The sequence below is a fragment of the Triturus cristatus genome, chromosome 5_1 (assembly GCF_964204655.1).
Source record: "Triturus cristatus chromosome 5_1, aTriCri1.1, whole genome shotgun sequence".
NCBI lineage: Eukaryota > Metazoa > Chordata > Amphibia > Caudata > Salamandridae > Triturus > Triturus cristatus.
This window is the reverse complement of record NC_140587.1, coordinates 450972245-450995111: the sequence shown is the minus strand read 5'-3', so window position 1 is coordinate 450995111 and position 22867 is coordinate 450972245. Positions and strand designations below refer to the sequence as shown.

The following is a 22867-nucleotide window of genomic DNA, read 5'->3' as shown; positions in this document are numbered from 1 at the left end:
ATGCTTTCCAATTGGGCGACCAGATGCCCGGACCAGCCTGGAAGTCCCGATGAGGGCTCATCCGCCTCCCCAAGGTCAGGCACCTCCGTGCCCTGGGTCCACTCCGTCACTCGGTGCGCAGGGGTTACAAGAAAGAAGTGTAGCTTTCATCTGGATTACTAGGGGCAGGGTATGCCGGAACCTTCCCCCTGGGTTGGCGGTTCTCAGCCGGGGACCAGATGGGCTATGCCCGAACAACACCTCCCCACTGCCCGGGACGCCCTCCTCCAGCCCGCCGCACGGCAAAGTGCCCGAGACGGGCTCCATCGGTCCTGGGCAGTCCTCCCCTAGGCGTCCAGGCACGAGAGCTCTGGGCGGGTGCTCCCACCCCGGGCTCTGTCCCACGCCCTGGGCCGGGCTGTCCTTTCCCAGCTTGTCTGGGTCCAGGAGCATAGGCCGGGGCCCTGGTGGCCCGACGCAGACCGTTGGAGGCCTCCCCCACGCAGCCTGGCCCAGGACCACCGGACTGGCCCAGAGATGGGTTAAGCTCCGCCATGGGCCCGGGTCGGAGGTCCACCGGGGACCCCCATTCTCAGCCACAGGCCTGAGGCCTAGCTGGAGTCTCCGAGCCCCCTGGGACTCAGAGCACCCGAGCCCTGCATGGGCAGGCGGGGGCCCTCTGGCGAAGGCTCGGAGCGGGCAGATTGGCGTCCTTCGGGCCCGGCCATCTCGTAACGCCTTTCCCCTCGGCCATCTGGTCGTGCGAAATGCTTTTCAATTGGGCAAGCAGATGGCCGGGCTGGCCTGGAAGTCCCGATGAGGGCTCCTCCGCCTCCCCGATCCCTGCAAGGGCTCCAGGAGGTCGGGCGCCTCCGCGCCCTTGGTCCCCTCCATCACTCGGTGCACACGGGTTCCCAGAAAGAGGAGTAGCTTTCCTCCAGATTACTAGGGGCAGGGTATGCCAGAACCCCTGTTGGGCTGGTGGTTCTCAGCCGGGGACCAGATGGGCTAGGCCCGGGCACCACCTTCTCCCTTGTCCGGGGATCCCTCCTCCGGCCCGCCGCGTGGCAAAGTGCTCGGGACAGGCTCCATCGGGCCCCGGACGGTCCTCCCTTGGGCGTCTGGGCCCAAGAGCTCCTGTGGCCCAGCTGGGGTCTCCATGCCCCCGGGACGTGGAGTCCCCAAGCCCTGCAAGGGCAGGTGGGAGCCCTTCCATGATGGCTCGAGGCGGGCAGATTGGCATCCTTCGGGCCAGGCCATCTGGTCGTGCCTTTCCCCTCGGCCATCTGGTCGTGAGCAATGATTGCCAATGGGGTGACCAGGTTGCCGGGCTGCCCTGTAAGTCAAGATGAGGGCTTTTTTGCCTCCCTAATCCCAGCCAGGGCTCCAGGAGGTTGGGCACGTCCGTGCCTAGGGTCCCCTCAGTCTTGCGGTGCGCATGGGTTACCAAAAAGGGGGGGGTACCCTTCCTCCAGATTACTAGGGACAGGGTACTCCGGAACCCCTCTCGGCCTAGCAGTCCTCAGCCAGGAGCCGGATGTGCCAGGACACCCACCCACCCCAGGCTCTGTCCTCGGTCCTGCAGCATGGCAGGGTGCCCGGGACCGGGTCCCACAGGCCCGGGGAGGCTTTCCCTGTGCCTCTGGGCCCAGGAGCCCTGGCTGGGTCCATGGGCCCTGCCGAGACCTGGGTCGGGTGCTCTAGCCCTGGGCCCCGTCCCCCAGCCTGCCGCTCTGCCAAAGGCCCAAGACGGGGTTCTGTCGTTCCCGGGGAGCCTCGCCTGCTTGGCTGGATTCAGGAGCTCCGGCCTCCCCACCCCGGGCTATGTCCCGGGCCTGCTGCATAGCCGGTTGCCCAGGACGGGGTCCCACAGGCCCGGGGAGGCTTCACCTGTGCTTCTGGGCCCGGGAGTCCTGGCTGGTGCCAGGGGCCCCGCCGGCCCCCAGGTCGGGAGCTCCAGCCCTGGGTCCCATCCCCCAGCCTGCCGCTACGCCAAAGGCCAGAGATGGGGTTTCGTTGTGCTCAGGAAGCCCCCTCGCTTGGCTGGGTTCAAGAGCTCCATCCGGGGCACCTGAGGGCCCCAGGGAGGGCGGCCTCCCCACCTCGGGCACCGTCATCGGGCCTGCCGCGTGGCAGGGTGCCCGGTACGGGGTCCCCGGGCCTAGGTCGGGTGCTCCAGCCCTGGGCCCCGTCCCCCAGCCTGCCAAAAGCCCAAGACGGGGTTCTGTTGTACCCGGGGAGCCTCCCATCATTTTGGCTGGATTCAGGGGCCCCGGGCAGGGCAGCCTCCCCACACTGGGCTCCGTCCTCGGGCCTGTCACGTGGCCGGTTGCCCGGGACGGGGTCCCACGGTCCCGGGAAGGCGTCCCCTGCGCCTCTAGGCCTGGGAGCCCCAGCTGGGTCCAGGGGCCCGCCGGGCCCCATGCCGGGCGCCCCAGCCCTGGGCCCCCATCCCCCGGCCTGCCACTTTGCCAAAGGCCCAAGACAGGGTTCATCGTGCCCGGGGAGCTCCCCTCGCTTGGCTGGTTTCAGGTGCTGCGTTTGGGGCCCCTGAAGGCCCCGGGGAGGGTGGCCTTCCCACCCCGGGCTCCGCCATTGGGTCTGCCACATGGCAGGGTGCCTGGGACGGGCTCCTGCGGGCCAGGGGAGGCTTCCCCTGCGCCTCTGGGTCCGGGAGCCCCGGCTGGGTCCAGGGGCCCTGCCGGGCCCCGGGTCCGGTGCTCCAGACCTGGGCCCCGGGTCGGGTGCTCCAGGCCTGGGCCCCATGCCCCAACCTGCCGCTATGCCAAGGGCCCAGGACGGGGGCATTGGTCCCATGCAGACTTTCCCCGCTTTGCCTGCTTGTCAGGGTTTCCGAAGGCCTGGGTCGAAGGGCCTCTCTGCTCCCCCCTCGCAGCCTCATGGCTGAGGCCCAGCTGGGGCCCCGGGCCTCCGGCCCCCCGGCCCCCCATGCCTCAGCACCCGCTCGCCCTTTTGTTAGGGCACAGAGCGACCAGATGGCCGCCCTTCAAGCAGGGCCATCTGATCGCGCCATTCCCCTCGGCCATCTGATCGCACGTAATGCTTTCCAATGGGGTGACCAGATGGCCGGGCTTCCCTGGAAGTCGCGATGAGGTCACATTTGCCTCCCCGATGCCAGTGAGGGCTCCAGGAGGCCAGACACATTTGCACCTTGGGTACCCACTGTCACCTTGTGTGCACAGATTACAAGAAAATGGGGTAATTTTCCTCCGGATTACTAGAGAGAAAGTCAATCAGACCTCCGTGCGGTTTGGCGATTCAGAGACCGGGGAAGGATGAACCTGGGCCCCCCCACCGGGGCCGCCAGGGTCCAGGTCCACGCTTGTCTCTCAGCCCCTTCCAGATGGGCCTTTCCTCCAAGCGTGCTCACTCCGGGAGCAGGAAGGGATGTAAAGCTGGCATCCCCCGCGCAGGGCGGCCTGCCAGGGGAGGCCTTGGCCGTACTCCGATCGATTGGGCACTTCCAGTCTGTGTAGGGATGGACTGGTTGGCCAGCCTCGGCTGTTGTTTCAAGCAAAGAACTTCCACCCCGCATGGACTGTCTGACTTGAGTGCCTGCCGCCTGGCGGGAGGCCCTTCACCCTACCCAGCAGAGCGAAGGCCGAGCGGCCCGGCAGACTGTGCTCCCCAGTGGTCTGACCCGAGCGGAAAGGGTCGGGTGGTGCCAGGCCCTCAGATGCTGCCACCCGGCAGGTCCATAGGCTCTGCGTGCTACGCCGTCACCCCTCTCTGCCCAGTGCATTTCCACAACTGTTCCTAGGGGTGCCGCTGCCGCCAGACTCCGGCACCCCTGCATCTCGCTCAAGATGCGCATTGGCCTGCCTCTCCCTTCCAGGGGAGACAGCTGGGCCCGCTGGTGCCCGTGCAACCTCACCTCCAACCCTCCAGCGATCCCTCCCGCCCAAGCGTGCGGGCTCCTTCCCCTAGCAGGGTTCCAAGAGGGAGGGGTGTGCGAAAGCTGCCGGTTGGGGAGATGGGCACCCGGCTCCCGAACCCACCACGTCAGCAGGTGCGGCTACCTGGTTGATCCTGCCAGTAGCATATGCTTGTCTCAAAGATTAAGCCATGCACGTGTAAGTACACACGGCCGGTACAGTGAAACTGCGAATGGCTCATTAAATCAGTTATGGTTCCTCTGAGCGCTCCATCTGTTACTTGGATAACTGTGGTAATTCTAGAGCTAATACATGCCGACGAGCACTGACCTCCCTTGATGCATGCATTTAACAGACCAAGACCAATCCGGGATCGCCCGGCCGCTTTGGTGACTCTAGATAACCTCGGGCCGATCGCACGTCTCCTTAACGGCGACGATACATTCGGATGTCTGCCCTATCAACTTTCAATGGTACTTTCTGTGCCTACCATGGTGACCACGGGTAACGGGGAATCAAGGTTTGATTCCGGAGAGGGAGCCTGAGAAACAGCTACCACATCCAAGGAAGGCAGCAGGCGTGCAAATTACCCACTCTCGACTCGGGGAGGTAGTGATGAAAAATAATAATTCAGGACTCTTTCGAGGCCCTGTAATTGGAATTAATACACTTTAAATCCTTTAATGAGGATCCATTGGAGGGCAAGTCTGGTGCCAGCAGCCGATGTAAATCCAGCTCCAATAGCGTATATTAAAGTGCTGCAGTTAAAAAGCTCGTAGTTGGTTCTTGGGATGGAGCTGGCAGTCCGCCGCGAGGCGAGCTACCGCCTGTCCCAGCCCCTGCCTCTCGGCGCCCCCTTGATGCTCTTGACTGAGTGTCCTGGGGGTCCGAAGTGTTTACTTTGAATAAATTAGAGTGTTCAAAGCACCGAAGTGTTTACTTTGAATAAATTAGAGTGTTCAAAGCAGGCTGGTCGCCTGAATACTTCAGCTAGGAAAAATGGAATAGGACTCCGGTTCTATTTTGTTGGTTTCGGAACTGGGGCCATGATTAAGAGGGACGGCCGGGGGCATTTGTATTGTGCCCCTAGAGGTGAAATTCTTGGACCGGCGCAAGACGAACCAAAGCGAAAGCATTTGCCAAGAATATTTTCATTAATCAAGAATGAAAGTCGGAGGTTCGAAGACAATCCGATACCGTAGTAGTTCTGACCATAAACAATGCAAACTAGAGATCCGGCGGTGTTATTCCCATGATCCGACGAGCAGCTTCCGGTAAAGTCTTTGGGTTCCGGGAGGAGTATGGTTGCAAAGCTGAAACTTAAAGGAATTGATGGACGGGCACCACCAGGAGTAGAGGGTATTTGCGCGCGCTACAAATTGCTTAAATAAATAAATAAATAAATAGAGCCTGCGGCTTAATTTGACTCAAGACGGCTGGTCTTCTTCCGCTGAGGGAGGACCCGACTGACCGAGGGACAGAGGATGGGGGTGGCCCCCGGCCCCTCCCCTTTACTCTGGGAGGGGCACAGCGGTGAGCCATCCCAAGACAGAACCCATGCTCACCCGGCACGACCCCTGCAGTGGGGGGAAACCGAATGGAAGTGCCTAAAAAGGCCCTGCCACCCTGGGCCCTCCCGAGCCTGAGTCCCGGCCTGTCTGAGCTTCGGGCGACCGAGTAGCGGTCATTCTCACGTGGCAGGCCAGCCTGGAAGAGAAGGAGCTGAGGGCATGCGAGGGGAACCCCAGCTGCACTCTGTGGGAGGCGTGTGGGATGGGGAGCTGCCTGGCTCTCCCCTTACGGCGCCTCTGACCTGGGCAAGGGTGGGATAGGCTTCCCACCAACCTGCCGGCACCGGTCGGGGCTGCCTGGCGACAGACGGCTGACGTGCAGGTGGGGCGACCCTCCCCCGTTGCCAGGTACTTGGTTTGACCCGGTCACGTGTGGCAGGGCTGAGGGGTTTGAAGACTGGTGCGGTCCCTCCTGGTTACCCCAGGAGGGACTGGGGGCAGTGGGGCTGCTGCCTGGTCCCATCGCTCCGGGAGCCCCGTTGCTCGCTCGCAGGTGGGTGTGGCGGAGACTCCTGGGCAGAGCGCCTGGTAACGTATTTTTCCTCCCACCAGTGCAATCTGACTCCCAGAGGGGAAGCTTTGAACGGGGTGCCCGGGCCGTCTTGCGGGCGGTAGACGGACTGCATTGTCTTCCTCCCACCTCTCCTGTGCCTGCAGGTGGGCGAAAGTTTTAGAAAAGTTGCCTGTGACTCTTGGCGGTGGATCACTCAGCCCGCGCGTCAATGAGAAACGCAGCTAGCTGCTAGAATTAGTGTGAATTGCAGGACACTTTGATCTTCGAAACTTCGAACGCACCTTGTGGCCCCAGGTTCCTCCCGGGGATACGCCTGTCTGAGGGTCGCTCGATCGCCAATCGCCTCGGGGCTTTCCCGGGACGCAGCTGGGGCTGTCACAGGGTTACCCCCGCTTCTCTTCATCCCCCCCACAAGGTCAGACGCCCTTATCGCCCGTGGCAGGGTCCCTCACCGGGTCCTGCCGCGGAGGTACACCGCCGACACGCCTAGTACTGCTTCCCTAACCCCGGCAGGGAGAGAGGGGGTCTGGCAACCAGTCCACCCAGGGCCCGTCCCGGGGTACCTGGCTGCCTCCCGCACGTGGCTATATGTGGTGTCCCACCGGCTGCCCCAGCGCAAGTGCCTCGGACGCCCACCTCCAGGGCTGGCTTCCTGGGGAGGGCGAAACCCCCCCAGATCTGATCCGGGGAAAGAGGGTGCGTGCGCTGCTGAGATGCCAGGGCCCTGCTCCGACAGGGCCCTGGCCTCCCCGATGGCTCTCCCCGACACGTCGACGTTTTTTTCTGACTACGACCTCAGATCAGACGTGGCAACCCGCTGAATTTAAGCATATTACTAAGCGGAAGATAAGAAACTAATCAGGATTCCCCCAGTAATGGCGTGTGAATCCCTGCCCAAGTCCTTCTGATTGAGGTGCACCCCGCGTAGGGTGTTAGGCCGGTAGCGGTCCCTGGCGTGCCGGGTTCGGGTCTTCTCAGAGTTGGGTTGCTTGGGAATGCAGGCCAAAGCGGCTGGTAAACTCCATCTAAGGCTAAATACGGGCACAAGACCGATAGCCAACAAGTACCGTAAGGGAAAATTGAAAAGAACTTTGAAGAGAGGGCGTGAAACCATTGAGAGGTAAACGGGTGGGGTCCGTGCAGTCCGCCCAGAGGATTCAACACGGCGGGAAGGTCAGTGGCCCAGGAGTTGTGAATCCCCTCCGTGGGACCAGTGCCTGGGCCCTACCCGGACCCGGCAGGGCGGATTTCCTCTGTGGCGGTGCGCCTTGACCGGCTCCGGGTCGGCTGGGAAGGCTTCGGGGTGGCAGGTTGCCCTCCGCTCCGGCGGAGGGTGTTACAACCCCCCTGGCAGCAGCTTTGCCATGACCGTGGGCGGAGGGAGATTCGACTGCCTCCATGCCATCCCCTGGGAAGGGGGGATGGAGCCCCCTGCTGCCTGGGCGACTGTCAACTGGGGCGGACTGAGCTCAGTGCGCCCTCACCATGTCGCGCCGCCAGGCGGGGAGGCCCTCGCTGGGCGCCAGGGGTCTGCGGCGATGTCAGTTACCCACTGACCCATCTTGAAACACGGACAAAGGAGTCTAACATATGGGTGAGTTGGAGGGCCGAGTGAACACCCTGTGGCACAATGAAGGTGAGGGCTGGCGCGTGTCGGCTAAGGTGGGATCCTGCCACGCTTCTAGCAGCGGGCACAACACCGGCCCGTCTTGTCCGCTCCGTCTGGGAGGTGTAGCATGAGTGAGCATGATAGGACCCAAAAGATGGTGAACTATGCCTGGGCAGGGCGAAGCCAGAGGGAACTCTGATAGAGTTCCGTAGCGGTCCTGACGAGCAAATCCGTCGTCCGACCTGGGTATAGGGGCGAAAGGCTAATCGAACCATCTAGTTGCTGGTTCCCTCCAAAGTTTCCCTCAGGATAGCTGGTGCTTGGAGCCCCCAGTTTTATCTAGTAAAGCGAATGATTAGAGGTCTTGGGGCCGAAACTATCTCAACCTATTCTCAAACTTTAAATGGGTAAAAAGCCCGGCTCGCTGGTGTGGAGCCGGGCATGGAATGCGAGTGTCTAGTGTATAGAGTATTTGTGCGCGCTACAAGCTCTTTAGTGGGCCACTTTTGGATGCCGACGCTCATCAGACCCCAGAAAAGGTGTTGTTTGATATAGACAGCAGGACAGTGGCCATGGAAGTCGGAATCCGTTAAGGAGTGTGTGACAACTCACCTGCCGAATCAACTAGCCCTGAAAATGGATGGCGCTGAAGCGTCAGGCCCATACCCAGCCGTCGCCGGCGCTGAGAGCCGCGGGGGCCAAGCCACGATGAGTAGGAGGGCCGCTGCAGTGCGCACAGAAGCCTGGGACGAGGGCCCCGGTAGACACGATGCAGGTGCAGATCTTAGTGCTAGTGGCAAATATTCAAACAAGAACTTTGAAGGACGAAGTGGAGAAGGGTTCCATGTGAACAGCAGTTGAACATGGGTCAGTCGGTCCTAAGAGATGGGCGAGCGCCATTCAGAAGGGACGGGCGATGGCCTCCATTGCCCTCGGCCGATTGAAAGGTAGTCTGGTTCAGATCCCCGCACCTGGAGTGGCGGAGATGGGCGCCCTCGCGGTGTCCAGTGCGGTAACGCAAATGATCCTGGAGAAGACGGCGGGATCCCCGGGGAGCGTTCTCTTTTCTTTGTGAAGGCCGGATGCCCTGGAATGGGTTCGCCTAGAGAGAGGGGCCCGAGTCTTGAAAAGAGTTGCGGTTCCGGCGGCGTCCGGTGAGCTCTCACTGGTCCTTGAAAATCCGGGGGAGATGGTGTAAATCTCGAGCCAGGCCGTTCCCATATACGCAGCAGGTCTCCAAGGTGAACAATCTCTGGCAAGTTGGAACAATGTAGGTAAGGGAAGTCGACAAGTCAGATCCGTAACTTCGGGATAAGGATTGGCTCTAAGGGCTGGGTCGGATGGGCTGAGGAGCGAAGTGGGCCTGGGCGCGCACCGAGGCTGGATGAGGTGCCTCCATCCGGGGCAGTGGTGACTCTGGATGCAAGTCGGGCCCTTCCTGTGGATCGCCCAAGCTGCGGCGATCGCCTCTCCCTGTGCCCCCTCCCCGGGGGCACGGGGCCGGTGTTCTGCCTCAGTCGGCATCTAGCTGTTGACTTAGAACTGGTGTGGACCAGGGTAGTCCGACTGTTTAATTAAAACAAAGCATTGCAAAGGCCCGAGGCAGGTGTTGATGCGATATGATTTCTGCCCAGTGCTCTGAATGTCAAAGTGAAGAAATTCAATGAACCGTGGGCAAACGGCGGGAGTAACTATGACTCTCTTAACTATAGGGAGTAACTATGACTATATAGGGAGTAACTATGACTCTCTTAACCTATTCTCAGTTGTAGTGGCCTTTACCTCCCAGTGGTCCTGCCGGTAACTGCCTCTATGGTACTAGACTCTGCGTAGAGAAGTATATAGAGACAGGCTAAACAAGGTTCTATCATGGCAGCGAGCGTGATAGTGAGAAGTGGCGAAGCAAACGAACACATTTCCAGATGGGGTAGTTCCTGGAGAATAAAAACCCCGCTAAGATGGCGTAAGGAGGTGCTGTCTTTTCAAGAAATCATTAACCTCCTCACCGAATTTGACAAACCAGCACTAGCTTCAAACAATGCAACAAACAACAACGATCCAGGTCACGTTATGGGCCTTAGTTCACCCTCCGAAGCAGAAGAAGACACAACAGTAGACCTCAGCGAAACCATTGAATTTGTGGCCTCCTCAGCCAAGAATAACATTGATACAGCCAATTTTGAAAACCTACCGGATGTATACGAAATCAGCAAAGAACTGGTAACAAAGAAAAGTGACTACTCCAAAAAAGTCACATATTGGAAATACCCAAACGAAAAGTATAAATGTGACTTGTGTGGAGACATATTGGGAACCTTCAAAGAATTGAGAAAACATGTCTCCAACCAGCATAAAGGCTTCTATCTCAAAACGTATTGTTCAAAATGTGACAAAGAAGCCGAATATCACAATATTGCATGTCACTATGCAAAATGTAAAGGAAGACCTCAAAAAGGAGAGCTGTCATTCCTGTGCAGCTACTGTGACCTCAGATTTGGAACAAAGATTGGAGTTTCACAACATGCTCGGCACGCACATCCAAGAGCGCAAAATGAGGCTAGACTGGCAGCTCTAGCAAGCAGCAAACCATCAAAACTATGGTCACAGGAGGAAATATTATTATTAACAGAATTGGAAAAAGTGTACGAGAACAAAAGAAACATTAATGCGCTGATGGTCCCGCATTTTGACAATAAAAATAGTAAACAAATTGCAGAAAAAAGAAGAGATAGAAGAGCTAAGAGCAAAAAATCGACAAAGGATGTACTGCAAGCATCCAATATCTCTGAGAATGACTCCTGCGATGAACCAGAGATTACAGTAGAAGTAACAACAGAAAGGCGCAGAGACTTTATCAATCAAAAACGAGCGCCAAAAATAAGAAACTTTGATGAGCTGAATGATAGAATCACAGAAATCGAAAAGTACACAAAAAACATCCAGCATCATGATGCTGCTATGGATCTGATGGATGAGATAGTGACTTATATATCAGAAAACACCAATGATATAAGTCCTGTACCATCAAATCTTACCGAACTAACGAGCGAACCCGATAATGAACCTTTGAACTCTGCTCAAGTTGAGCAACAGACTGCCCCTGTACAAAACAAGATACCAAAGAAAGATGGAAGGCCCAATCAAACACACAAGAAAAAATATACAAAAGCAAAGGGCAGTTACAAAGAATATCAGACAATGTTCCAAAAAGACAAAAAGAAAATTGCCAGGATAATCACTGATGGGGCAGAAGATGCCACTTGTCAAATCAGTGCTGATGAAATCTTCCAATACTATAAAGGCATAATTGAAAAAGAAAACAAGAAAAATCCCAAATTCATCCCAATTGACCGGATACCAGATGAATGGGAAATTGGAAGTTTATGTAAAGAAATTACACTGCTCGAAGTAACTAAAGCCTTTGATGAATCAGATTTAAAGAAAGCAGTGGGGCCTGATAAAATTGGTCTGAATGACTTAAATAAAGTGCATAGCAGGCAACCAAGACTACTACCCAGAATCTTATCGTCTTGGCTATTGATGAGAAGAGTACCAGACAGTATTAAGAAGAACCGGTCAATACTAATACCCAAGAATGTACCGATTAGCGAACTCAAAAAGATAAGTAATTGGCGTCCAATTACTATCGGTACGGCATTCATGAAGTTGTTCACGAAAATATTAACTAAAAGACTCACATTTTTCGTTGAAATAAATACGAGACAAAAAGGCTTCATGAAGGTGCGAGGTTGTCTCGAAAATCTGACTCTTCTGCAAAACATTATAAAAGGGGCACGAAAGAACAGAAGCTCGCTGGCAGTGGTGTTCATAGATATATCAAAAGCTTTTGACTCTGTCAGCCATGGTCATATTCTACAGAGTCTTGAAAGACACAGGGTTCCATCATGCATCAGAGACATAATAAAAGACGTATACACTGACTCAACAACATTTTTCAAGGGAAAAAACAATGAAGCAACTCCAGAAATAACAATGAAGTCAGGAGTTAAGCAAGGTGACTCTTTATCCCCACTGCTATTTAATATTGCCATGGATCCTCTAATCTGTGATCTTCAGAAAGAAGGCAAGGGCTTCACATTTGGTTCCAATAATCTCATCAAGCAAATCACCGCTCTGGCCTTTGCCGATGACATCGCAGTACTCAGCAACACCTGGGAAGGAATGAGTACAAATCTGAAAATCATTGAAAAATTCAGTAAAATAACAGGATTAAAACTTAATGTGAAAAAAACACATGGATTTTATATAAGTCATCATAAAGATAAGATCCTAGTAAACAACTGTAGACCATGGCAATTTGAAAAACAAAACATTGAAAACATCCACCCAGGAGAAAGTGAGAGATACCTCGGACTGAACTTCGATCCACACACCGGCCATTCAAGCAACAACAAAATTAATGAGGTTATTGTTGACTGGGCTCAAAAACTCGACAATCTACCACTTAAGCCCACACAGAAAATAGAAATATTCTGTCAATACTTGATCCCTAAACTGTCATTTAAACTGGAAATGACAGGAACAGAAGCGAAAACTTTAAACATTCTGGATCAAACAATTAGAAAGTATGTCAAACATTTCCTACACCTTCCTGCATACACATGTGATGGTCTCCTGTACTCGAAAAGATCCTTTGGGGGCCTCAGTATTCCAAAGTTATGTACGACAATTGGTCTGAACAAAGTTAATAACTTATTGTACCTCAGGGAAGCTCCAGACCTGTACATAGCTCATTCATTCATGTATACAGGAGAAGTAATCAATGAAAAAATTGATAACATCATTAAAACACACAAACTCAACATAGTAGGCAGTAGATCTCTGAGTCATGAACTAAATTTGATAGCAACATATGACTGGAGGAAAGAAGAATTTGAGAAATGGGCAAATCTCCCTGTCCAAGGTGATGGTATAAAATACTTAGCGAGTAATCCAACCTCAAATTTTTGGATCAGCAAACATAACAAAATTAAAGAAAATCAATACATAGCTGCGCTAATGCTGAGAGCAAATGTATTGTATACTAGAGAAACCATCACTAGGGGAAGAAATCGTACATTTGCTACTTGTAGATATTGTAAAGATGTGTGTGAAACAATTGCTCATATTTCAGGTGCATGTCCTAAAACCAAGGACATAAGAATAAAAAGGCATAACAAAGTGTTGGAATTGCTAATTGATAGAGCAAAAAGGTGTGGGTGGATGACATACAGGGAACCTCATATCAAAAATAATCAAGGTGAACTAAGAAAACCAGATGTAGTGTTCACCAAAAATGGTACTGCTGTAGTGGTTGATGTCTCAATTCGTTATGAAAACTCACAGAATTCCCTTGAACTAGCGTATGAGAGTAAAGTTAAATACTACCAGGATCTATCACAGCAAATCAAAGATCTTACCAACTGTAAAACTGTAAAATTTCATGGCTTTATTGTAGGATGTCGGGGTATTTGGCCTCAATGTAATGATGTTGCTCTGGCTGATCTTGGTCTGCAAATGTCGTTCCCATTCAAGAAGAATGTTTGCCTGACTACATTAATGGACACTCTAAAAATATGCCAAGTATTCATGGACAAATAAACTTCAGGTCAAACACTGAGATGTACACTATCGTACAGCACACATGTCACTTTTACAAAGTATTAGATTTACATATGGTTCAACAGTTACGTAATAGTTAATAGTTAATAGTATAGATGTGGATTTTATAGATGTGAAGTTATAGAAATATTTTTCCAAACTAGATGTGCAATTTATAGATGTGTATTCTTGTTATAGTTGTGTGCTTACATTATAATGATTTAGATATAAATGTGTACATCATGCGTCTTGAATATAATAGGTCTCAAATAACTACATACACATAGTCACTATTTATTGCATTGATTATTGATGTCCTGCTAATCAGGACTGTTCGTAGACAATTTTATATTGTTGGAATAGTACTGCAGGGTGTACTATCTCTGGCCTATACGTGACCCCAGTTCCAGTGAGGACGGCTTAAAGTGTGGCTGTACTCCGGAGCGAACAAATGTTGTATTGTTGGAAGCAAACCCGATTTGACGCTGATGGGCAGCATAATAACCCAGAATGAGCCACCGCGAGGTGGTACAGATAGCCAAATGCCTCATCATCTAATTAGTGACACGCATGAATGGATGAATGAGATTCCCACTGTCCCTACCTACTATCCTGCGAAACCACAACCAAGGGAACGGGCTTTCACTTCTGGCTCCAAGTGCCCGGCGCCCGCCGGGAGCAACCCACTCTGGGGACAGTGGCAGGTGCGGAGTTTGACTGGGGCGGTACACCTGTCAAACGTTAACGCAGGTGTCCTAAGGCGAGCTCAGGGAGGACAGAAACCTCCCACGGAGCAGAAGGGCAAAAGTTTGCTTGATCTCGATTCTCAGTATGAATACAGACCGTGAAAGCAGGGCCTCACAATCCATCAGCCTTTTTGGGTTTCAAGCAGGAGGTGTCAGAAAAGTTACCACAGGGATAACTGGCTTGTGGCAGCCAAGCGTTCATAGCGACATCGCTTTTTGATCCTTCGATGTCGGCTCTTCCTATCATTGTGAAGCAGAATTCACCAAGCGTTGGATTGTTCACCCACTAATAGGGAACGTGAGCTGGGTTTAGACCGTTGTTTTACCCTACTGATGATGTGTTCCTGCTCAGTATGAAAGGAACCGCAGGTTCAGACATTTGGTGTATGTGCTTGGCTGGGGAGCCAATGGTGCGAAGCTACCATCTGTGGGATTATGACTGAACGCCTCTAAGTCAGAATCCCCCCTAAACCGTAACGATACCGCAGTGCCGTGGAGCCTCGGTTGGCATGGGATAGCGGGCCTCTCTCTCGGGGGGGGGGGGGGTGGCGGTGCGTAGAGCAAATCGCTTGGGGACCGGAGCGCGGACGGGAGGGGGCTGCCTCCATCGCCCTTAGTGCACCGCATGTTCGTGGGGCACCTGGTGCTAAATCATTCATAGACGACCTGATTCTGGGTCAGGGTTTCGTAAGTAGCAGAGCAGCTACCTCGCTGAGATCTATTGAAAGTCATCCTCTGAGCCAAGCTTTTGTCTTTCTGTGCGTGGGCGCCCGCGGATGCCCTCCTCCACCACACCCAGGGGTGAGTCCCTCTTCCGCCGGGACAGTGGGAGGGACGCGGAGGGGGCGATTGCCCTGTGGGATGCTGTCCCCACCACATGCCCTGCGGCACGGGAGACTCCCCCTCCCGTCCCTGTGCCACCGGGGTGCAGGGATGGGGGCCACCATCCCTTGTGGGTCAGCAGGGTGACCAGATGGTCTGGGCCAGCCGGGCCCCTTCCCCCTGCTCCTAAACAAGTCTAGCAGGGAGGTGAGCAGCCCTGGAGAAGGAGCCTCCCGAGCAGCGGCCTCGGAGCGCCTGGCCACCCTCGCCATCGTCGGACTGCAAGGGTTAAGACAGCCAGACCCAGTCACCCTTGCAGTCCTACGACGGGGGACGGGGTCCACTGGGGCCTGGGGAGGCTATCCCTGGCCTGGCTAGGGTTCGGAAGCTGGGACTGGGCCCGGGGCTTGAGCTCCATCTGGTGAGTCCCGGGGTGTGGGAGCCCCCCGTCCTGCCAGCCAGCCGAGGGTCCGGGCGCTGGGGACGGGGGTCCACCGGGGCCCGGGGAGGCTCTCCTGGCTAGGGTTCGAAAGCTGGCACCGGGCCCGGGGCTTGAGCTCCATCTGTCGGGCCCCGGTGTGCAGGAGCCCCCCATCCTTCAAGCCAGCCAAAGATCCGGGCACTGGAGACGGGGGCCAACCGGGGCCTAGGGAGGCTCTCCCCGGCCTGGCTAGGGTTTGGAAGCTGGGAGCGGGCCTGGGGCTTGAGCTCCATCCGGCGGGCCCCAGAGTGTGGGAGCCCCCCTGTCCTGCAAGCCAGCCGAGGGTCTGGGCACTGGGGACGGTGGTCCACCGGGGCCCGGGAAGGAAGAGCGGAGTTCTCTGCCCACCCCTAATCTTTTCATGCCATGCTTTACTGGTCGTGGCACTGGTTTTAAAAATGGAAACAATTGCCCACTGGCAACCGTCAAATTAAGAATCACAATCATTGTCGTTTCCATCATTTTTTTAAGGGTGTTCTTCTTTGGCCCGGTGTTAGCGCTAGGATGCCCTTTAAACTTGATTCTAATTTATACTTCATACTAGTTCAACATAGCTTGCAGCTACATGTGACTGTCATCTCCAGTCCACTAGAAATTATGCGACAGTTTTAGCTACTGAAAGGTGACCAGTTACTCTTTGCATAGGGTGCAACGCTGTGCAGTATCACATCCAGTTTAGCTGTGAGCACAGTTGTCCAGAGACTGTATCTTGTGGCAAGTGCTGTATATATATAATCATGCATGTAACGCTGCTGCTGCCAAAACTCACAATCCGTCGTCTTGCAGTATTTGGGCTGATGCCACAAAAGTTCTGTGAATGTCTGAAAAAAGTGCTGTCAGTTTGACATGTTTCAAAATGCCACTTGTTGTTTAACACACCACAGTCTTTCTATGGTGTATAAATTAATTGTGGCTAGATCAATTTACACGTTTGTGGTATAACTATAAGGCATTCATTATATGGAAAAGAATGCTGTTCTTGCAGAGGCTCCCAAGTTGGAGAACTCCTTCCTTGTCTTGGTCATAATAGGGGTTCTCGTACTCGAGGAAGTCGGCGTGAGGGAACTCTGAACAAGGGAATTCAGAAGTTAGATGTTTGGAACCAAATATTGGAGAGGGAGCATCGACATTGAGAACCCCTATAAAGACATAAAACCCACGCCAGAGGATCGTGTGGGTCGGAAATATCACCACACGTTAATAGATACAAAGGGAAGCCAATTGAGCCTTGAAAAAGTCGCATGTATATGTAACAGAGGCGACAAAACACGTGTTGACTATGGGCTCTCGACCTGTCACAGTAACTCACATAAAAGAAGAATCAACAAAAGAATTAAAGACTGAAGATTCTAATTAATTTGTTTTGTTGTGTACATATCTTCTGGTTGACTTACTTAGCTACTGCCGTCACATTGTTATTGCTTTAAATCGCACGTGTGCTAGGGAATTTTGTAAACACCTTTGTGAAGACCCGAGGTGCGGAAGTAAGGCCGAACGGAAGAATCGCAAACTGGTAGAGATGAGATATCACCTTAAAACGGAGATACTTCCGATACAACTTCAGGATGGGAATGAGAAAATACGCATCCTGCAAATTGATCAACACCATCCAGTCTTCCTTATGCAGTGCTAGAAGAACCTGAGCCAGGGTCAGCATTTTTAATTTCTCCTGTGTTTGAAGTAAAAATTCAAAACTCTGAGGTGAAGGATCGGCCTCAAGCAATCATCCTTTTTATGAATCAGGAAGTACCCGGATTAGCAACCTTGACCCCTTTCCTGCTCCGGAACCATCTTGATCGCAACTTTTTTGCAGCAATGCCGGAACCTCCTGCTGGAGAAGCAAGAGGTGCTCTTCCGAGCACAAGCCCTGGCGGGGAGGGAAAGGACAGGGAAACTCCAGGAAGGGTAGGGCATACCCATTCTCTACGATGTTCAACACCCAGAGATCTGTAGTAACAGACGTCCAATGCTGTAGAAAATGGGACACCCGACCTGCCATGGGAGAAGCATGCTCTAGGACGGTGGAGCTACAGCTGATTCCCTGCCGCACCAGTTCGACAACCTCTGCCCTTCTCCTGTAGGATGTGTGGAAAGGATTTGCCTGCTGTTGCTGCGGCTGCTTCCTGGCACAAAAGAACAAGTTCCTCTCAAAGCCACAAAACTTGCGAAACTGTCCAAAGCCCCTGGGCTGAAATTGAAGTCCCAAAGACCTTGCTGTGGCTCTACTGTCTTTAAAGCGCTGCATCGCCAAGTCCGCTTTGGCTCCAAACAGGTGAGTTCCATTGAATGGCAGATCCCGTAAAGTAGCTTGAACATCAGGAGAGAACCCTGAACCCCGCAACCAAGCATGCCTCCTAGTAGCCACAGATGATCCCATCACCCTGGCAACGAATCAGAAGTACAGACCAGACTGTATCACCTGGCGGGCCGCAGCCTGGGCATCTGACAGTACCTCTGAGAAATGCCCTTGTACCTCCTCAGGTACTTTTGGGACCACCTCCCTGGTAGAGTCCATGAGGGCGTGGATGTAGCAACCCAAAAGTCATGTGGCAATGGTTGACTTGAAGGCCATACTGCACGACAAGAATACCTTCTTTGCCGATTGCTCCATGCGTTTCAACCCCCGATCGGCAGGCGTAGATGGAAAGAAACCTGCAGACTGCCTAGAGGAGCACGAAGCTTTGACGACCAAGCTTTCTGGTGAAGGATGGGTGGACAGAAACGCAGGATCCCGGAGTAACCTTGTACCTCCTTGCCATGGTCCTGGACACCACTGGAGTAGACATCGGCTTCTGTCAGACATCAAGAATGGGCTCTGTCAAAGCCTCATTAAAAGGAAGTGAAGGCACTGAGATAGAGGAAGGAGAATGGAGCCCCTCCGTCAGGATATTAGATTTTAATTCTGCTGTGGGAAGGTGCAACTCCAACAGATCCACAGCCTTCCTGATCACAGCATGATAAGTGATCACCTCCTGCATCGGGAGGCCTTTTGGAGATAAAAGCTCCCATTCAGAAGAGGTATCCAGTCGACTAGCCTCCTGCCAAACTTCTAAATCTGTATCATGGTCCACAATCTCCCCTTCCTCAGCCTCTTCATGCTCTTCCTGGTATTCTTCTTCTTCTAATAATCTCTGTGCCTCTCTCCGAGACCTCATACTCGGAACAGGCATTGGTGCTGCCAGACGCTGCACCAGTGGCTTTGGGATCGGCATTGAAGGGAAGTCTACCGGAACAGTAGTCGACGCCGGTCGAGGTCAAGTTGGCGCCGGTTCAGAACAAGACGGCGCCGTGAATGATCCATCCAGTGACACTCGCCCCTCCAAAGATTGTAACACGAAGAGAATCTCGGCGTCAGAAGAGGCCAACTCCCTGGAGCCGTAGGCAGAAAATGCATAAGACGTGCCTGAAGAAACTGAGGTGGCAAACCTCCCAGGGAAAATGCCAGAGGACCCATGGGGCCAATAGGCACACCAGTAGGGTTTGCCGCTCTGGCAAACAAGCCAAACATCGCATTTAAAAAAGCATCGGATCCGGAGTCGGGAAAGCAAGATATATCGGATCCGGCACTACAGGCTCTCTCGAGGAGGCAGCACATTTGGTTACGGCAGTGTTGCTGGAGAACCCGGAGCCAGAGGTGGAGTGGTCGGCTTCGACAACGGTGGAGGCGTTGCTTCTCTCTGAGCAGGTGGAGTAACTGCTCTCATCGACAGGGCCAGAGTTCCCTCAGGAGAAGGAGCTAGAGAGATCTCATCCCTTTGATGAGGCCTGGGACATGGGGACACCGACTTCGGAGTCGCATCCTTCGATGAACGATGCCGAGAAACATGGCACCGCTTTTTCTTATGCATCTTCGACAACCTCGACGTATGTGGAGTCAGCAACTTGGAACGGGACCTCGACCTCCTATGACCCCTTTTCTGCTTCTTGGCTTTGGCCATGAATAATTTGGTCTTCCTCTCCTTCAGCGCCTTAGGATTCATGTGCCTGCACGAAGAGTACTCCTCAATGTCGTGGTCCGACGGAAAACACCATTAACAGTCTTCATAGGGGTCAGTGATGGACATCTGGCCCCCACATTTTCTGCATGGCTTGAAACCAGATTTTCTTTGATTAGCCATCCTCGATGTTATAAAGTCAGGACAATCAGCAACAAAGAAACTCCCAAAAATGGAGAGCCTGGGGAAAAAACTGTACTCGTCGATGGCATGGGAAAAAAGGGAACTAACGTCAGCACGCCGATGAGGTCTTCTTATGGATTCAATGACGTCACGCGTAGTCCTGTGCGCAGCTGTTCCACTGTGACGTCCTCGTGGGAGGGCTGAGGAGAAAAATTTCCCTGGAATACTGAGCATAGAGATAATTCAAAAGGTGAGGAACCCACAGGCAGATGTAGCCATCAGAATTTAGATTACTATGGATAATTGCCATTGGTTTAATAACGGTTCCCATGTCTAGAGTTAAATGCAGAGGAACGTGTAGTGCTTGTTGGAGCTCCTACGCGACCTATACCATTGACAACAGCAATAGGTCAGAGCTCCGCCATTGCCGAGACATCTTGGCTTTGCCAATGCTTGTTGGAATTAGCAGTGAAGTCACAGGCAGTACAGTGGCCACATTTGGTATGCATTGCAAGCAGATGCATCAATCGCAGGCAGTATGCAACTGAGAAAACATGTAGCTGCAAATGCTTCTACCACACTACTACTTGGCCTGCCAAAACACCAAGACTATTTAACCAACTCAGAACTACAACAGTGGAAGGAGGCAGGCATGTATACCTTAGGGGATCTGTTTCACGATGGGTGCTTTCCCAGATTTGTTGAGCTGGTGGATCTATATGGGATCCACAATGGCCAAGTCCTTATTCATGGAACAATCATTTCTACCTGCCGCAAATGCTGTACTATCATACATGACGAACCTCAAACGCATACTCTATCAAAGCATTGCTGGTGAAGTCAGAAGGTAGACACCTTGTCACATGGGTATATCTGGACTTAAGGAAACAGACTCTATCTCTACTCACGCTTCGGGAGGCAGATACAGGTAGAGCATTACACGACTCAGAATAGGGCAGATCATGAGAGCATCGCCACAGGAGCTCTTGAAATGCTATTTGAAAAATATGCAATATTTAATTTTTACAAAGAGTATCTGACCCCGAAGAAGCTTAATTGCATCTTTCCACTGAGCCCTTCTATGTCCTCACTGCAAATTTCCTCAGACAGACCTTCAACACATGTTATGGAGCTGGACCTCTCTGGCGAAATGCTGGCATAATGTTCAAGGCACCCTCGCTACAATCGCCCAATACCGCAACCGCAACACTTGGGAAGAATCTGCTAGGCCTCATTAAATACACAAAGAATAATAAGCTGGCGGTCCCCTTTATAAATCCGGCTTTGCTATTAACTAAACGAACTTTAACGGTGAAGTGGCAGACAAACTCTCCCCTCCCCCCTCATCAGCCTCCAGGCAATATTTACTAATCACTTGGGCTGAAGCAGAAAGCTGGGCGTTGCAGTTTGAGGAGGCGAGGGGTCTCCCTAAGCACCCTATCTCCATGGAAAGGGATGGAATTCTCTTCCAACTTCAAAATTAAAACAAAGATGACTCCCTTTCCCCCGATCACTCTGTATAATCAGTGACTGAGAGTGTTGATACGAGTAATGCGCCTTCCAAAACAAGCTCCCACTGCCTCTGCCTGAAATAAAATATCCTTTATTTGATCTCGCCACTCTCTGACCTCTTTCTCTTCTGATTTCATCCACAGTTATTATGGTTGTTTTGTTGCATTGCCCTTCATGCATTCCTCCGATACTGCCCAACGGTTATGGTTAAGAATTGGGTACCGAACCCAGAGATAACTAAACCCTGCTAACTGTGCCTGTTATGTGCGTAAATCTGCAGCATAATAAATTACTTGCATATGTAAAACGATATTTCATATGTACCTAAACATTAAGGGTCAGATTTACCAATAAGTAGTGCAGCGCAGCAAGAAAAGCTGCAGCATTGTGTTGCATCTCCTCGAGAGAGAGAGAGCTGAACTGCCTCATATCTTCAAAGAAATTAGGCTGTTCTGTTCTTTCCATGCGCTGGCGCACTTTGTGCAAATTAGCGCCAACGCAGGGACCCTTGCGCCATAGTGCAAGAGTGTCTGCATTGTGGTCAGGATAGTCTTTGACGCTATTGAATGCAGCACACATGCAAAGGGTAAATAACAAGAAGCAATAAAGAAATTTCTCCTTGTTATGCAAGCCTTAGCAAGGCACTGCAGTTTGGTGCAAATCCAGGTCTACACCACTTTGTACAAATGGGTTTGACTCAAAATTCATGGGTGGGTGTACAAGAGAGCATATGCATCACCTCTAGAAATCCCCCCTGACGCAAGGTAACGCAAGGCAACCCAATGTCCAGCATTGTTATTTTATATTTTACAAAGCAACACAAATAAAATATTTTTACAATGTTTGTACTGTTCTACAAAGGTAAATAAAAAGTTTTTGTTTTTTTAATGTGGTGGTCGATATTGTTTCCAGGTGTGGTCAGCCCATCCTGGCAGCAAGCTGGATCTCTATCCTCAGGTTTTCCCCAATCTTTTCACTTGACAATAGGAGAAAGCCCACTAAAAATATGTTGCTTTGTATCAAAGGGGTGATAGGCCATCCCATCATATCTCCCCCTCCCCCAGGAAGGGCAGATGGGGGAATTTATCCCAATCTGCTCACTCGAGAGGGGTGCAGAAATCCCACTAGGCACCAATTATTAGTGTCTAAAAAAAGAACTTCGGGCAAACAAAGCAAACACAAGATGATGGATGGAGTGTTGAAACTTTTCAGAGCCCAATCACAGATCTGGGTTGAATCCATCATCTTTCTTTAGCTCACTTCGCCACCACAGTTCAGACACAGCTATATGAAAAGTAGTCTGAAAAGTTTCATTGTTCCGTCCATCATCTCCTTGTGTTTGCTTTGTTCTCCATAAGTTGGCAGGGTATGCCCAGACGTGGGTCCCTTGCTCACTTTGCCATTGGATTCAAGCTAGCCTGGCTGATGAGGGCTGTAAGCCCGAAACCGGTCCCAGGATGCTTGTTTCCGGTCCAGGGAAGACATGGCTTGGCAATTCGGGCTGGACTGTTCCCATGAGGCACAGGATCAAGACTGATTTGCATATAGCTGTGTCTGAACTGGGGTGGCGAAGTGAGCTAAAGAACGATGATGGATTTAACCCAAATCTGTGACTGGGGGTAAGTGTCTGAAAAGTTTCAGGGCTCCGTCCATCATCTCTTTGTGTTTGCTTTATGAAAGGTACCAACCTGCACACTGACAGAGTTTCTGTTTTTCCGTGCCTCATAGACATAGCACACTCTTCTCTCCTGGTGCCGCACCAGTATCAATTTTCTTCGACAGGGACTTGGTTAAATGTCTTCTCTGAAGATGTAAATGCATAATGCGGATATTTTAATCAGAACCTCATTAAATCTGGATGTGGTGACTTGGATGTGATCATGACACTGCAGTGTGCAATTTGTGTACCCTTATGTAAACGAAAGCCTTCAGATATCAGTGGTATAGCCAGTGTTCTATGGGCCCTAGTGCAAGGAGAAAAATGGACACACTGGCCGCTGTTTGAACTGTGAAATACA

General features: G+C 52.4%; 3 pseudogenes; all 3 read left to right on the top strand.

Annotated features, from left to right (window-relative positions):
- Positions 1-4019: 4019 nt before the first annotated feature.
- LOC146831052 (18S ribosomal RNA) lies at positions 4020-5168 on the top strand (annotated as a pseudogene).
- Positions 5169-6133: 965 nt separating this feature from the next.
- On the top strand, positions 6134-6287 carry LOC146831051 (5.8S ribosomal RNA; annotated as a pseudogene).
- A 463-nt stretch (positions 6288-6750) lies between these two features.
- On the top strand, positions 6751-14668 carry LOC146831050 (28S ribosomal RNA; annotated as a pseudogene).
- The last annotated feature ends 8199 nt before the right edge of the window (positions 14669-22867 follow it).